The sequence below is a fragment of the Bubalus kerabau genome, chromosome 14 (assembly GCF_029407905.1).
Source record: "Bubalus kerabau isolate K-KA32 ecotype Philippines breed swamp buffalo chromosome 14, PCC_UOA_SB_1v2, whole genome shotgun sequence".
NCBI classification, from domain to species: domain Eukaryota; kingdom Metazoa; phylum Chordata; class Mammalia; order Artiodactyla; family Bovidae; genus Bubalus; species Bubalus kerabau.
The window spans coordinates 26,693,469-26,709,550 of NC_073637.1; the positions used below are offsets into that span (position 1 = coordinate 26,693,469).

General features: G+C 44.9%; 1 long non-coding RNA gene across 1 annotated transcript; it reads left to right on the forward strand.

Annotated features, from left to right (window-relative positions):
* Nucleotides 1-2,028: 2,028 nt before the first annotated feature.
* On the forward strand, nt 2,029-13,470 carry LOC129626826 (uncharacterized). The gene is made up of 4 exons (XR_008702228.1): nt 2,029-2,123; nt 3,103-3,297; nt 7,439-7,513; nt 13,399-13,470. It is a non-coding gene; the product is annotated as an uncharacterized LOC129626826 (long non-coding RNA).
* The last annotated feature ends 2,612 nt before the right edge of the window (nt 13,471-16,082 follow it).

The window sequence follows — 16,082 nt, forward strand, 5'->3', positions numbered from 1 at the left end:
TTTTCTAGTTTGATCTACTTGCAGTCCAAGGGACTCTGAAGAGTCTTCTTACTTTCATTTAACTGGTTGGATTGATGAACAGACACCCCACTGCCCCACACTTGAGGTTTCTGTTCCATACTTCATTGACACAGATGTCAGATTAGACAGTGATTTCCTCACCCACCCAAGCCTCCCAGAAAATCAAAGCTCAGCAAAAACAAAACTCCCCACACAAGGTCTTCTTTCTGCCTCAGCCAGCACCAGTAAAAGGAGACTGCAGGGAAAGAGAATGAAATCTTACAGCACACAAAGAACCTCAGTCAAACGTTCAACAACTATTTTCAAAACTCTTTTCCCTGTCCATCCCTAGGGGTTTTTCTTTGGCCACCTCGCTCCATGTTGCACTTTCTGGCTCAGGCCATCAGGCCAGCTCTGTGCTCCCTGTTTGGAGGTCAGTGCTCCCTGGAACTCCAAATTCTCTCTCTAGTAAGTGGAGCAAATCACCTCTTTTCTATCTCTAATCCTAAACTTAACCCCTCAGCTGGACCTGTGGAAGCCCTCACTGGAAATTGGTAGACAGTTAATTCAGTCAGATTTGCCTTCCTTAGAGGTCATGAAAAACATGCTGCCCATCATTACATAATGATTTGGATGATCATGAAAGTGTGGTCATAGTATCTCAGTTAATTTTTAATGGCATTTACCTAGAGTTCATAGACCTAAGAATAGAGGACTCCCTCAGCATAAACATAAGAAGAGGAGCACACACAGGGTCAAGGCTACATGCAAATGCAGTTTGGTTTTGGTGTTCCCAAATGTTGTAGTGCTTTAAAAAATGAGGGGGGGAGGGACTTAATAAATACTGTTCAAGGTCTCCTCTTATCAGTTAAATGGCCTTGATCTTGGCTATTGGGTTCAGAGTTGAGTGGGTTCTGTCCGTAACCTCTTGTGGCTCCTGTTGATTTTGGAGGTTTTATGATTCTTTGGGGCCAGTTCTTGCCATCTCTGAGCTTTCTAACATACATACAAGTGCACACTTCACCTCTACTGAGATTTCTTTGTCCTTCATAGATATAGTTAGGAGTTTACCTCTTTGTGTCAGCCTATTGTTTGTAGGCTTTGAAAAGTGTGCCATATCAAAGTGAACCAAGACAAAGAGAATAAAATAATATTAAACCAATGAACACAATCCCAATAGAAATAACTTTGGATCCTCCTGTTTTATTTGAGATAGGTGTTTTTTAAACACCTATAGAACCTGGAGAAGGAAATGGCAACCCACTCCAGTGTTCTTGCCTGGAGAATCCCATGGATAGAGAAGCCTGGTAGGCTGCAGTCCATGGGGTCGCACAGAGTCGGACACGACTGAAGCGACTTAGCAGCAGCGGAACCTAGTGTGTGTCCCATGTAAGATGAACTGGATGTGAACCGGAGGCTGGCACATGGAGAAAGTTCTTGCTTTCTCTGCACTTCAGCTAAGCAGCCAACAAAAACTGTATCCCCCATGATTTCAGATGCTGCAATCAGCTTTCCAGTTAAGTTCTGTAGGTTAATGTGTGGCAATGAGCTCACTGGATTACATGTTTGGTGGTGTATTTCTCAAATGTACATGTCTCCTGTGTGTTTCCATAGGAGTTGTGTGGTCTACAGTTTTATGACTACAACCTGAATCCTAGTCTTTAGTCACCATTTAGCATCTTTATTCGCCACTAAGAGACCTTAGACAAACCACCCAATCCTGTAAAATGTTATACAACATAATAAATTATAGTGCATCTACCATCTGTTTATTTAAGGTCGCCTCACTTTGCTCACTACTATCTATGAAGTAGGGATTATTCCTTTTCATTTTGCTAAAATTTGTTTATATCTTAAGGAGCCTGTACTTTTTAAATGATTTGGAATTTGATGAAAAATAAAGTCACCCTCTTGGTTACTATCATAATCTAATAGTCATCCCCCAAAACTCCTCTTATCATTTGATTATAATAACCACAAATGGACTTAGAAGCCTACTTATTTCTCCCTAAACAGGAAATCAGTGTTGATCAGGTCTTTGAAGATTCTTTCAACTTTCAAATGCTTTGATGATTTCTTGAGGACTATGACCAGAATGGAAAGAAATAAAATATAAACGTAAGGTATTAATCATTTATGCCCTCAGTTAAGTATTATTTGAACTTTCTTTGCATGAACTGTCTCATATTTAGCTCAGATTAACTCCATCTGTGCTAATCACCCTATTTGCCTAGATTTTTCAGAAATATCTGAATTTTTCTTTTGGTTTTAGTTTTGAATTAGACAAAATTGTCCAAGCTCACAGATAGACTTAATTTACTGTATGCAGAAAGCAAGATTTCAATGTGAGTAAAGCTTCTTCAAACCAAGTCTTCTATAATGAGCATCACTTCTAATCAAACAAATCCCAGAGTCCACGCAGGCCAAAGGGAGGGAGAATCAACCCAACTTCCCAAAGACCAATTATCACCTTTAGTCTGCCACAATGTCACTTTCCAGAAAAACCATCTCAAACATTTTTACCTAAAGTGTCACTTCATAAAGCCAAGATGGATTCTAAGAGTGACAGAGGCAACATTTGGTCTAAGATAAAGATGACTTTTTCTTTGTTTGTTTTGGAATTAAGTGGTTAAGAGCCCACCTGCAATGCTGGACACAGGTTCGATCCCTGGTCCAGGAAGATCCCATGGAGGAGGAAATGTCAACCTACTTGAGTATTCTTACCTGGAAAATCCCACGGGCAGAGGAGCCTGGGGGGCTACAGTCCATGGGGTTGGAAAGAGTCGGACACGACTGAAGGACTGAGCACACACACAAATGTAATGTAATATGTAATGGTGTGTAGCACAGTGCCAATGCCCTACTTGTAGCACCCGTTTTGCTTGTTATTAAAGCTTCAGAAAATACTACTCCAGGTTAGAATAAGTTATTTCAATAGAATTTGTGGCTGGTTGGATAGGGAGAAGAAATAATTTTCTGAAATCAACTAATATTTATATTTATATCCAAAAGTAATAGTGAACCCTAAAAATAATGTCTCAGGGCCTGGTAGTTGTGCTTTATCTACTTTAGTAAACAACTAACACTTGTTCTTATTTTCAGTCTAGTCTCCACTAACATCTGAGGACCCGCTAATAGCAGCTAGTCACTGCTATGAGGTACACAATGTGTGGTGTTCAAGGCTTTGCAGGTAAAAGTCAGCTATAAAACAACAACCCAAGCAGAACTGCTCCATCTTTTCAGACTGCAGGTTACGCCACATGCTTTGTCAGCTTTGGAATCAAGCCACTGACCAAGGTAACAATCCTGTGAACAGACCCAGGGGTATGGGCTGCCCAGTATGTGTGTGTGAAAGGGCGACTGGAGGGCAGAGAGGGCCAGCACCTGGGGAGCTGCCTGGGCTCTGGGACCCTGGGAAGCCCCAGACCACCCTCAGCTCCAAGCAGGCCCTTCCAGTTACCCTCACGTGTACTGTGCTCACTCACCCTGTTACGTCTGACTCTGCGGCCCCATTGACTGTAGCCGCCCCCAGGCTCCTCTGTCCATGGGATTTTTGAGGCAAGAATACTGGAATGGGTTGCCATTTCCTTCTCCAGGGGATCTTCCTGACCCGGGGATTGAACGGGAGTATCTTGCATTGGCAGGTGGATTCCTTACCACTGTGACACCTGGGAAGCCCACCCCCATATGCCAAAATAGAATGATTTTCCATGTGTACCATGAATGGGAGAAAAATAGTGGATAATAGCTATCCTCAAATTTTTAAGCATCAGGGGTGAAAGGTCATCTAGTGTAACATCTAACTTATCAATAATTAGATTTGTTTTCTAACAACAAGGTTCCATAGCATTCATTTTACCAGTTGATTTTTTTTTGTTATGGTGGTAGCAAATACATAAAAAATTGACCATCCTAACCATTTTTATGTGCACAGGTCAGTGGTATTAAGTACATTCGTGTTGTTGTGCCGTCAATCTCCAGCACTCTTCATGTGACAAAACTGAAATTCTGTACTCCTTAAACAACAATTTCCCAACCTCCTGTCCCAAGTCCCTGGCAACCACCAGTCTCCTTTCTATCCCTACAAATTTGACTACTCTGAGTACCTCATGTGTGTGCATGCTAGGTTGCTTCAGTCTGTCCAACTCTTTGCGACCCCATGGACTATAGCCCACCTGTCTCCTCTGTCCATGGGATTCTCCAGGCAAGAACACTGGAGTGGGTTTCCATTTCCTTCTTCAGGGGATCTTCCTGACCCAGGGATCAAACCCATGTCTCTTTTTTTTTTTTTTTTTTTATTTTTAAACTTTACATAATTGTATTAGTTTTGCCAAATATCAAAATGAATCCGCCACAGGTATACATGTGTTCCCCATCCTGAACCCTCCTCCCTCCTCCCTCGCCATTCCCTCCCTCTGGGTCGTCCCAGTGCACCAGCCCCAAGCATCCAGTATCGTGCATCGAACCTGGACTGGCAACTCGTTTCATACATGATATTTTACATGTTACAATGCCATTCTCCCAAATCTTCCCACCCTCTCCCTCTCCCACAGAGTCCATAAGACTGTTCTATACATCAGTGTCTCTTTTGCTGTCTCGTACACAGGGTTATTGTTACCATCTTTCTAAATTCCATATATATGCGTTAGTATACTGTATTGGTGTTTTTCTTTCTGGCTTACTTCACTCTGTATAATAGGCTCCAGTTTCATCCACCTCATTAGAACTGATTCAAATGTATTCTTTTTAATGGCTGAGTAATACTCCATTGTGTATATGTACCACAGCTTTCTTATCCATTCGTCTGCTGATGGGCATCTAGGTTGCTTCCATGTCCTGGCTATTATAAACAGTGCTGCGATGAACAGTGGGGTACACGTGTCTCTTTCCCTCCTGGTTTCCTCAGTGTGTATGCCCAGCAGTGGGATTGCTGGATCATAAGGCAGTTCTATTTCCAGTTTTTTAAGGAATCTCCACACTGTTCTCCATAGTGGCTGTACTAGTTTGCATTCCCGCCAACAGTGTAAGAGGGTTCCCTTTTCTCCACACCCTCTCCAGCATTTATTACTTGTAGACTTTTGGATCGCAGCCATTCTGACTGGTGTGAAATGTCTCTTATGTCTCCTGCATTGGCAGACAGGTTCTTTACCACTAGCTCCACCTGGGAAACCCAAGTCCCCCATGTAAGTGGGATCATACAGTATTTGTCTTTTTGTGACAGGCTCATTCACTTAGCAGTGTCCTTAAGACGCACATGTGCTGTAGCAGATGTCAGAGTTTCCTTCCTTTTCGAGACTGAATAGGGGAATTTCCTGTTGCTCCAGTGGTTTAGATTTCACCTTTCAACACAGAGGGAACAAGTTTGATCTCTGGTCAGGGAGCTAAGACCACACCTGCCTCATGACCAAAAAACCAAAACATAAAACAGAAGCAATATTGTAACAAATTCAGTAAATACTTTAAAAATGGTCCACATCAAAAAAAAAAATATATTGAAAACAAACCTTACTAACATCCCACTGGGTTCACTTACCACACTTTGTTTAATCTATTGATGATTCTAGGTGTTTTTAAGATTGATACAAACTTACTTGACCTTCTGGAGCAAGATCAGGGTATCTAGAAGCCACTCATGATCCATTTTCATTTACATCCCTCTTAGTTGAATGTGGGCTCCCCAGGTGGCCCACTGGTAAAGAATCTGCCTGCCAATGCAGGAGATGTGGGTTCAATCCCTGGGTCGGGAAGATCCCCAGAGCAGGAAATGGTAACCCACTCCAATATTCTTGCCTTGAAAATCCCATGGACAGAGGAGCCTTACAGGCTACTGTCAGTCCACGGGGTTCCTTTCTCTTGATGGATTGGGGGATGGAGAAGGATCATAAAAATCTAGAATTCTCACCCTGCCATGACCTGAAGAAGACGTGTTTTGGGAAATGGCCCCTGTGCCTTATGTGTGACCCTCACAGGGGCTGAAGCCTGGCCTCTGACCTGCCGTCTCCCTGCCCCCTCCAGCCTGGCAGGTGCCTCCTGAGTGCCCTTTGCATTTTCTACACTGGCAGTGGCATTTTTCAGGCCTGGAGGCATAGCCTTGCTCAAAGGTCAGAAGCAACTGGCAGAGATATGTTCACTTTGAATTTAGTTTAATTGAAATCCTGTAATCTTGGGCTCAAATGGACAGTTCTCAAGTATATCTTTTCTGCAGGGCAAACTCAAGAGGTTCCCCCGTCTCTTCATTTCTCCAGGAATAGAGCTAAAAGGAACCATCAGAAGCAGCTCAAAGATGCCGCTCTTCGGGTTCTGTATTCTAGGACTTTTCACAATGAGATGTTGGCTTCTCCAGTCCAGCACTGCCTTTCGTATGAGGCCCTTCCCACGACAAGGAGGTCTATTCTCTGTCATTCTTGACATTGAACTATATTATCTTTCCCTCAATCCCATCTCATCCCTCATCCCAATACATTTCATGCACTTAAATGTATTGCCTACTATGTAAACTAATACAGCGAGTTCTCATTTTTACTCCCCAGAACATTCTGAAACCAAGGGCAGTAAGCAAACCTCTGTAATTATAACTAGAACTTCTGTAAGGCTTCCTGAGTGCCATGCGGTGTTTTAGGCACTCATGTATTCCTCATAACATCTTCTATGGGGCTGGTGCTTTATAGTCCCCTTTTTAAAGTAATTCCATAGACAGAGGAGCCTGGTGGGCTACAGTCCAGGGAGAAGCAGTGTCAGACACAACAGAGCGACTAACACTTTCATCTTCACTTTTCACAGTTTGGAAGATTCAGGAAGGTCCATATCATTTAGTTGTTGCTGTTCAGTTGCTCAGGTGTGTCTGACTCTTTGTAACTGCAGCACACCAGGCTTCCTGGTCCTTCACAATCACCTGGAGTTTGCTCAAACTTGAGTCCATTGAGTCAGTGATGCCATCCAACCATCTCGTCCTCTGTTGCCCCCTTCTCCTCCTGCCGTCAATCTTTCCCAGCATCAGGGTCTTTTCCAATGAGTCAGTTCTTCGCATCACGTGGCCAAAGAATTGGACCTTCAACATCAGTCCTTCCAATGAATATTTGGGGTTGATTTCCTTTAGGATGGACTGGTTTGATCTCCTTGCAATCCACGGGACTCTCAAGAGTCTTCTCCAACACCACAGCTCGAAAGCATCAATTCTTCAGCACTCAACCTTCTTTATGGTCCAACTCTCACATCCATACATGACTACTGGAAAAACCATAGCGTTGACTATATGAACATTTGTCAGCAAAATAATGTCTCTGCTTTTTCATATGCTGTCTAGGTTTGTCATAGCTTTTCTTTCAAGGAGCAAGCATCCTTTAATTTCATGGCTGCAGTCACCATCCTCAGTGATTTTGGAGCCCAAGAAAATAAAGTCTATCACTGTTTCTATTGTTTCCCCCATTCCCTTTTCCAGGGGATCTTCCTGACCCAGGGATCAAAGCTGTGTCTCCTGCACTGAAGGCAGATTCTTTACCATCTGAGACATCGGGTAAGACCTTACGTCATTTAGTAACTTGCGGTTTTGCCAGCTGATATTTATGTACAGGAGTGAGGCACTCACCTCACGAGTAGACACCTGATCATCAAACCAGCATCACTGTCCTGGCTTAATTCTTTGTGGAAGGTATGTTTTATGGAGGAATTATATGTCACAATGGTATTTGTAAATTTGAAAGAAAGTATTAGTGAAAGTGTTAATTTCTCATTTGTGTCCAACTATTTGTGACCCCCAAGAACTGTAACCTGCCAGGCTCCTCTGTCTATGGGATTTCCTAGGCAAGAATACTGGAGTGGGTTGCTATTCTCTTCTGCAGGGTATCTTCCCAACCCAGGGATCGAACCCAAGTCTGGTGCATTGTAGGCAGATTCTTTACTGTCTGAGATACCAGGGAAACCTGGTTTTGTAAATTTGTTAAGTTTAAGTCATCTTAAAAGTATATCTCTGAGTGCCAAGGAAGCACTTATCTGTTTATTGTTAGTCTTTCTTCTCAGAGTTCCTTGCCTTGCATCATTTTCAGTTTACCATCTAATTTCAAGATATATCATTATTTAAAAATATTTTTTCCTAGCCATACTTTATATGGATGCAAAGCATTAGTTAATTGCATATGTGTGTGTACATGTGTGAGTGTGTGTGTACATGTATGAGTGTGTGTGTATGTTCGTTTCAACCAGGCCATATTTGGGCAAGAGTTGGGTTTTCTACATTTACCCATCAGCCCTGCCACTGCCCTTAAATGACTTTAGAGTTAAAGGATACCTGATTTACCAAAGATACAGCAATGTTTACATCATTTCACCAGAGGTAACCAAAGCAAGTACTTTGCAAACAACTACTGACCTCAAGTCCCTTGCCAAAATTTCAAACACAATGAGACAGCATTGGAAGAGAGCCAGTGAGAGTTCTCAGTTTGGAGCACTGAGCCCCAAAGTTGTTTTGCAGGATTTATACATCATACAAGTGTTGTTAAGGGCACAAGAATTATGATGAATAAAGCAAACAGCTTCCCAGAAAACAACCCTTGGTGTTTTGTAAGTGAGCAGACAGAAGAAGCAGCTATCTTGTCCCTAAGACTGGGCCAGTGCCAAAGAGGATTTGTTTCCAGGCCTGACAGCACCCTTATAGAACAGTCTCGCCCATCTGTACCTGCAGGTCCTCTCGCCTAGAATGGAGTCTGTTCATTCTGCAAGTAGAGGTGACACTTTAAATACCTACCCACCCTGGAAAAAAAAGGATCAGTTCAGTTCAGTTCAGTTCAGTAGCTCAGTCATGTCTGACTTTTTGTGACCCCATGAGCTGCAGCACGCCAAGCTTCCCTGTCCAACACCAACACCCAGAGCCCACCCAAACTCATGTCCATTGAGTCGGTGATGCCATCCAACCATCTCATCCTCTGTCGTCCCTTTCTCCTCCTGCCCTCAATCTTTTCCAGCATCAGGGTCTTTTCAAATGAATCAGCTCTTCGCATCAGGTGGCCAAAGTACTGGAGTTTCAGCTTTAGCATCATTCCTTCCAAAGAACACCCAGGGCTGATCTCCTTCAGAATGGACTGGTTGGATCTCCTTGCAATCCAAGGGACTCTCAAGAGTCTTCTCCAACACCACAGTTCAAAAGCATCAATTCTTCGGTGCTCAGCTTTCTTTATAGTCCAACCCTCACATCCATACATGACTATTGGAAAATCCATAGCTTTGACTAGATGGACCTTTGTTGGCAAAATAATGTCTGCTTTTTAATATGCTGTCTAGGTTGGTCATAACTTTCCTTTCAAGGAGTAAGCATCTTTTAATTTCATGGCTGCAATCACCATCTGCAGTGATTTTGGAGCCCCCAAAAATAAAATCTCTCACCGTTTCCACTGTTTCCCCATCTATTCGCCAAGAAGTGATGGGACCAGATGCCATGATCTTCGTTTTCTGAATGTTGAGCTTTAAGCCAACTTTTTCACTCTCCTCTTTCACTTTCATCAAGAGGCACTTCAGTTCTTCTTCACTTTCTGCCATACGGGTGGTGTCATCTGCATATCTTGATTCCAGCTTGTGCTTCTTCCAGCCCAGCGTTTCTCATGATGTACTCTGCATATAAGTTAAATAACCTGGGTGATAATATACAGCCTTGACGTACTCCTTTTCCTATTTGGAACCAGTCTGTTGTTCCATGTCCAGTTCTAACTGTTGCTTCCTGACCTGCATATAGGCTTCTCAAGAGGCAGGTCAGGTGGTCTGGTACTCCCATCTCTTTCAGAATTTTCCACAGTTTATTGTGATCCACACAGTCAAAGGCTTTGGCATAGTCAATAAAGCAGAAATAGATGTTTTTCTGGAACTCTCTTGCTTTTTCGATGATCCAGCAGATGTTGGCAATTTGATCTCTGGTTCCTCTGCCTTTTCTAAAACCAGCTTGAACATCTGGAAGTTCACAGTTCACGTATTGCTGAAGCCTGACTTGGAGAATTTTGAGCATTACTTTACTAGCATGAGAGATGAGTGCATTCTTTGGCATTTCCTTTCTTTGGGATTGGAATGAAAACTGACCTTTTTCAGTCCCGTGGCCACTGCTGAGTTTTCCAAATTTAAAAGGATCATGTCATTTAAAAAAATCCACCCTTAGGTTTGTGGGTGTTGTAATTAGACCCACTAGGGCTTCTGACATGATTGGACTAAACTCCTTGCAGGCAGGAACTGAATCTTTTCCTTCTGATAAATCACCATTCCTGACCCCAACAGCTCTTCATTCTCTCATGCATGAAAGATGGACGCCATGAGGTGAGCAAGGGGCCACCAAAGATACACCTCACTCTGTACTTTCTCTTTGCCTTGTTTTCAGGCATGAGACTCGTATAACACTGGGTTCATCCAGAAGTTCAGTGGGGGTCATTCTTGCTGTGGTCTGAGCGCAGTTTGGAAAGGAATTTCCAGACACAGATTATTTCAGAAAGAAGTGAGTCTATTAAGAACGAAAAGCAAAGGTATTGAGGGCATTGCAAGCATAGTGGGCCAACCTCCTGACAGGGAGAGCTGATCCCCTTTAATGGGTTATCAGCCAATTTTTATAGCCTCAAACCAAAATTCCTGCTGGAAGGGTGGCATGAGGTGATTGGCTAGGGTGGGTGTTCTTACCTAATATGGGGTCAGGTTGCTTCTTGATTTAGATCAGGGGGGCTTATGGCAACAGTCGCTATGGGACTCAGTCATTTCTGAGATGACCTTGGTGTAGGGCTCTGCATCTGTGGCCTTGGTTGAAGGCCTTGCACCCGAAACCCTGGTCTAGGACTCTACAGTTGCAGTTATATGAATGCTGTAGGCTCTGGGTAGTTGCAGTATGTGTTATCTGCTAGCTCCTAAGGGACCCACTGTCTGCAGGTAATACAAGGTACAGGTGAGGCTGAGGCTTGCTCTGTGGTCCCTGTAGTCCTGCCATCACCTGCCTACCCAGTAGAACCTGAGTGGGGAGAGGCTTCCGCATGCATAGATGTTTATGCTTTGTTTCTGACCCTTGGGTTGAGGTGAATGAGTGGTAAGTTGATCACACAGTAACAAGGATCTGTGTGTATTAGTTGCTCAGTCATGTCTGACTCTTTGTAACCCCTTGGACTTTAGCCCACCAGACTCCTCTGTCCTTGGGATTCTCCAGGCAGGAATGCTGGAGTGGGTTGCCATGCCCTCCTCCAGGGGATCTTCCCAACCCATGGAGAGAACCCAGGTCTCCTGCACTCCAGGCAGATTCTTTACCATCTGAGCCACCAAGAAAGCCCAAACAAGGATCAGGATCAGACCAAATCCATGTTGCCATCAAAGCCCTAAGCTCCAAGCGGGAGAAAGGGATTCTCAGCCTCTCCTTCTTCATCCTGAACAGATCAGCTGGGTTTCAGAATTCTGAGTTCCTTTCCCTGGAAAGTAACAGAGCAGGTGCCAGCCAGTTCTGGAATGTGCCCCTCCTCGATGGTTCCACCCCACCCGCATCACAGCAGCTCGTCAGTGCCTTCCAGAGAGCAGTTTTGGCGAATACTTGGCTCATTGTGACCTCAGGGGTCAGCCACTCAGCCGAGCCGCCACTGGTCTGACAGATTCTGATGCTAGATGCACACAGGAGAGCGGGCTGAGGTCTGGGAAGTGAACCTCAGATCTGCTGCCTCACAAGTTGTTCGAGGCTTTGGAGAGCAAGCTACGGTGGGGAATTGTGAGAAGTGAGTTATAGCACATGTGATGGGCTGGAATTTCAAACACAAAATGTCTGTGAAAGTAAATACCGAAGAAGATTTTAAGGGAAGTAAACAAGGGAAGAAACAAGGAAACAGTGAGGCAGCCTTGGTGTCAGAAAGGCTGGGAGGTGCTAGCATTCCAGTAATTGATCACGATGCCGATTTCCTTCTCACTGACGCAGCCTCCAGGTGGCTTCTCCCCATTGTGTGCTCGTCTCTCACCATCACCTGAGGTCACCATGGCAGAGGTGAGAGCAGCTGCGGATCTTGGAGGGGGTTTTTCAAGGCCAGGTTGGGAGTGTCCACAGTGCTGGGGCCTTGTCCTGTTAGCCAGAACCAGACGAGTGGCCCCAGCCTAACTGTGCGAGAGGCAGGAGTTGATGGTTAAGAGGACGATGAACAGAAACTGATGAGCCCATGTCATTATCCGCAATTATTCACCTTTCTGATCAGTTCAGAGCAGCTCCCTTCTTGAGCTAAAACGGGGCTTCCCTGGTGGCCCAGACCGTAAAGAATCTGCCTGCAATGCAGGAGACCTGGGTTTGATCTCTAGGTCTGGAAGATCCCCTGAAGAGGGGAATGGCTACCCACTCCAGTACTCTTGCCTGGAGAATTTAGGAACCTGGCTGGGGCAGAGCTAGATAAGTGCAAGGAACCAGTCCCATTCAGCTTGGAGAAGAGTGGGATGCAGACAGCGGTTCCCAGATGCCCTGAGGACATCCTGAAACTCCCATGAGACACAGTGAAGATCTTCCAGCACAGGGTGGGGGCTTCTTGGCTATCTGTGTATCTGAAATGGGAGATGGGAAGGGGATCCTCCTTAGGAGCTGCACAGTCATCTCAGCCAGCCTCCCATTGAAGACCTTGAACATGGGATAAGAGTGCCCTTGATGGAGGCCATGTGTGATGGCACTGGCATTTAGGGCCCCAAAGGCAAAAGTAAAATTCAAGGTGATGAGACTCAAGGCTTCGTAGTCAACTGCCCCATACATACCCATATACACACAAACACACACAGAAGGAAGGGTGGTGGAGGCTGACCCAGGAGCCCAGCCCTCATGTTCACTCCCCCACCCTCCTGCACCCCTTGTGACAGACCCTGCTCTGTCCGTCCCAGCACAGCTCTGTGGGCCCTGCCCCATCCCTTTGACCACGGGCAGCACTACTGCCTCCCTGACTTTCTTCTTGCTTCCTCTCCTTTCTCTGCTCATATGAGCTGAACCGTGTCCTCCCAAAATTCATACATGGAGGCCCTAACCCCCAGCACCTCAGATTGCGACTGTATTTGGAAAGACAGACTTTAAAGATGTGATTAAGGTTAAATGAGGCTGTAAGAGGTGGAGGGGGACCTAATCCAACACCATTGGTTCCTTGTAGGAAGAGGAGGAGATAGCAGGGATGTGACTGCACAGAGAAAAGACCGTGAGGCCTGCAGGCCAAGGAGAGGCCTGAGGGGAGCCAGACCTGCCTATGCCTGGATCTTGGATGTCCAGCCTCCAGAACTGTTGAAGCCACCCAGCCTGGTCCACCCCATTTTCTCACATTCTTTCTCATGTCCTGTTAGCTGTGTCCCCCACCTCCCCACCATTACTGACACAGCTAAGCAGAAAGAAAAGAAAATGGTTAAGCTTCACAGTAAGATAAGTAACCTTCTGCTTCTTGTTTCCCTCAGCTACAAAGTGAGTGTCCATAACCTGGAGATGCCATGATGTTGACCACCTGCTATAGAAGTACCCAGGTAACCCCTTTAGAGACATCGTGTCCCATCTCCAGTCCTCTTTTGAGACCTCTGTTTTCAGGGTAAATTAATACTATTTCTTACTTGATTTGAGCATTTTCTCCTCTTTTTCCTTGCATTGCAGAATCATTCAGAACAGAATGACCGGCAGGATGTGACAGACTAAATTAGTTTTTTGCATTTCTCTGGAAATTTAAGTCCCTCTTCTAACACAGTTTCTTCCATAAAATACGCTCAGAGTTCCAAACCTTCTAGTCACAAGTGAATCTTTGGAACATACTCCTTATACATTGTGCTGTGTTGTGCTTAGTCGCTCAGGCGTGTCTGACTCCTCACGACCCCATGGAATGTAGCCCACCAGGCTCCTCTGTCCATGGGGATTCCCCAGGCAAGAATACTGGAGTGGGTTGCCATGCACTGCGCCAGGGGATCTTCCCAGCCCAGGGGTCGAACCCAGGTCTCCCGCATTGCAGGCAGATTCTTAACTGTCTGCCACCAGGGAAGCCTACTCCTTATACATTGAGACTGTCTAAACATAGTTGAATGAAAGAAGTATAAATCTTGACTTTTTTTTTTTTGGCAGTACCCTTTTATCATGATGAAACAATCAGCTTGACCTAATTATAATAAGAACAGTCATCTAAGAGGTGACGGGCATTATAGCTTCATCCTCCAGTCTAGAAAACTGTACAATGAGTGGGTTCCCTCACCAGGCCATGAGCAAAGGCCTGATTAAAACCAAAAATAGGCCCAGCTGCTCAGCAGGCCGCACATTTCTGCAACTTCACTGAGTAACAAAACAGAGTATAAACATGGGGTATTCGGTAAACTAATGACTGAATAGGAGCCTGTGAAGTTCTGTGTGATTCCTGCCAGCCTCTGCTCCACTTCTGCCTCCGAGACCATCCACCTGATTTTGACAGAGAACAAACCTGCCTTATCACGCAGCATGGGCCTGAGTACGCGACAGCTGTGTTCTCAGATGTGTGTGTAACTCTTTCCCAATATTTCAGTAGATGGGAGATCAATAGAGAGAAGCAGAAAGGTCTGCCCACAAAGCAGCAGCCAAGTAAATCGTTTGCAACTTTTTGGCGCCTGGGCTCAGAAAAACAGAGACCTCAGGGTGCACTCTGCCTCCTCACAAAAGTCATTCCTTCCCTTCGTCACTGTTTTCAAATGTGGGTGCTTCTACTAAGCACAAGGTGCCAGCTAGATGCTTCCCTGAACTGTAGACCTGAGTACAATAGAGAACTGCTCTTCATGTGGGGCTGGCATTCCTGGAATCACTCCCCAAAGTGATGAAGCAAAGGCCCTTATGGCCAGGTTTCTGAGAAACTGCTGACTCTGCTTGATAGTCAAGTTTCTGTGGCCAGAGTGCTCTCAGGGACACCTGCACTCACTCCTCGGGGCATACCCTGGTCCCTTGCCCCAGGGACAGCCCTTGACAACAGGCCATGTTACCTGAGCACTGAATACTCTAGGGGACACCATCACTAAGCTCCCTGCACCTCCTCCCTAACCACATTCTCCCCACAGGCGAAGAAAATCTCTGGAGAAAAATTGTTCCCTGTATAGATGTCCATATATATATATATATATATATATATATATATATGTATATATATATTTTGAACTATAGAAACCGTTTATTAGAAAACAATGGTACAATGATAATTGAGTGCTATGTGAGCTTATTTACCAGATTACCACTTTGAACTAATGACAGTCATCTTGAATTTGCCCAATTTGGGGATAAGTGAAAAGTGAAGTTGCTCAGTCGTATCTGACTCTTTGCGACCCCATGGACACCAGGCTCCTCCGTCCATGGGATTTTCTAGGCAACAGTACTGGAGTGGGTTGCCATTTCCTTCTCCAGGGAACTTCCCGACCCAGGGATCAAACCCAGGTCTCCCACATTGTAGACAGACACTTTACCGTCTGAGCCACCAGGGAAGTCCAATTTGGGGAAAGGAGAGACCAAATCTAGTTACAGCTCTGCCATCACTTAACTGTGGCAATGATCTTGGGAGTGTCAGAACCTCTAGGAACCTCTGTTGGTTTACAAAGCAAAAGGAGGAAGTTAGGATATTGCTATGGTGTGGCTCAGCTGGTAAAGAATCCACCTGCAATGTGGGAGACCTGGGTTCAATCCCTGGGTTGGGAAGATCCCCTAGAGAAGGGAAAGGCTACCCACTCCAATATTCTGGCCTGGAGAATTCCATCGACTGAGTCCATGGGGTTGCAAAGAGTCAGACACGACAGATTGACTTTCACTTTCACTTTCCTAGTTTTATTACTAATTATGGAGAGATTGATGATCTCCACTCTAAGGGCAGAAAGACAGGAGGAACTAAAGAGCTTCTTGATGAAGGTGAAAAAGGAGAGTGAAAAAGTTGGCTTAAAACTCAGCATTCAGAAAATTAAAATCATGGCATCCAGTCCCATCACTTCGTGGCAAATAGATGGGGAAAAGTGGAAACAACAACAGGTTTTATTTTCTTGGGCTCCGAAATCATTGCAGACAGTGACTGCAACCATGAAATTAGAAGACGCTTGCTCCTTGGAAGGAAAGCTATGACAAACCAAGACATCACATTAAAAATCAGAGACATCGCTTT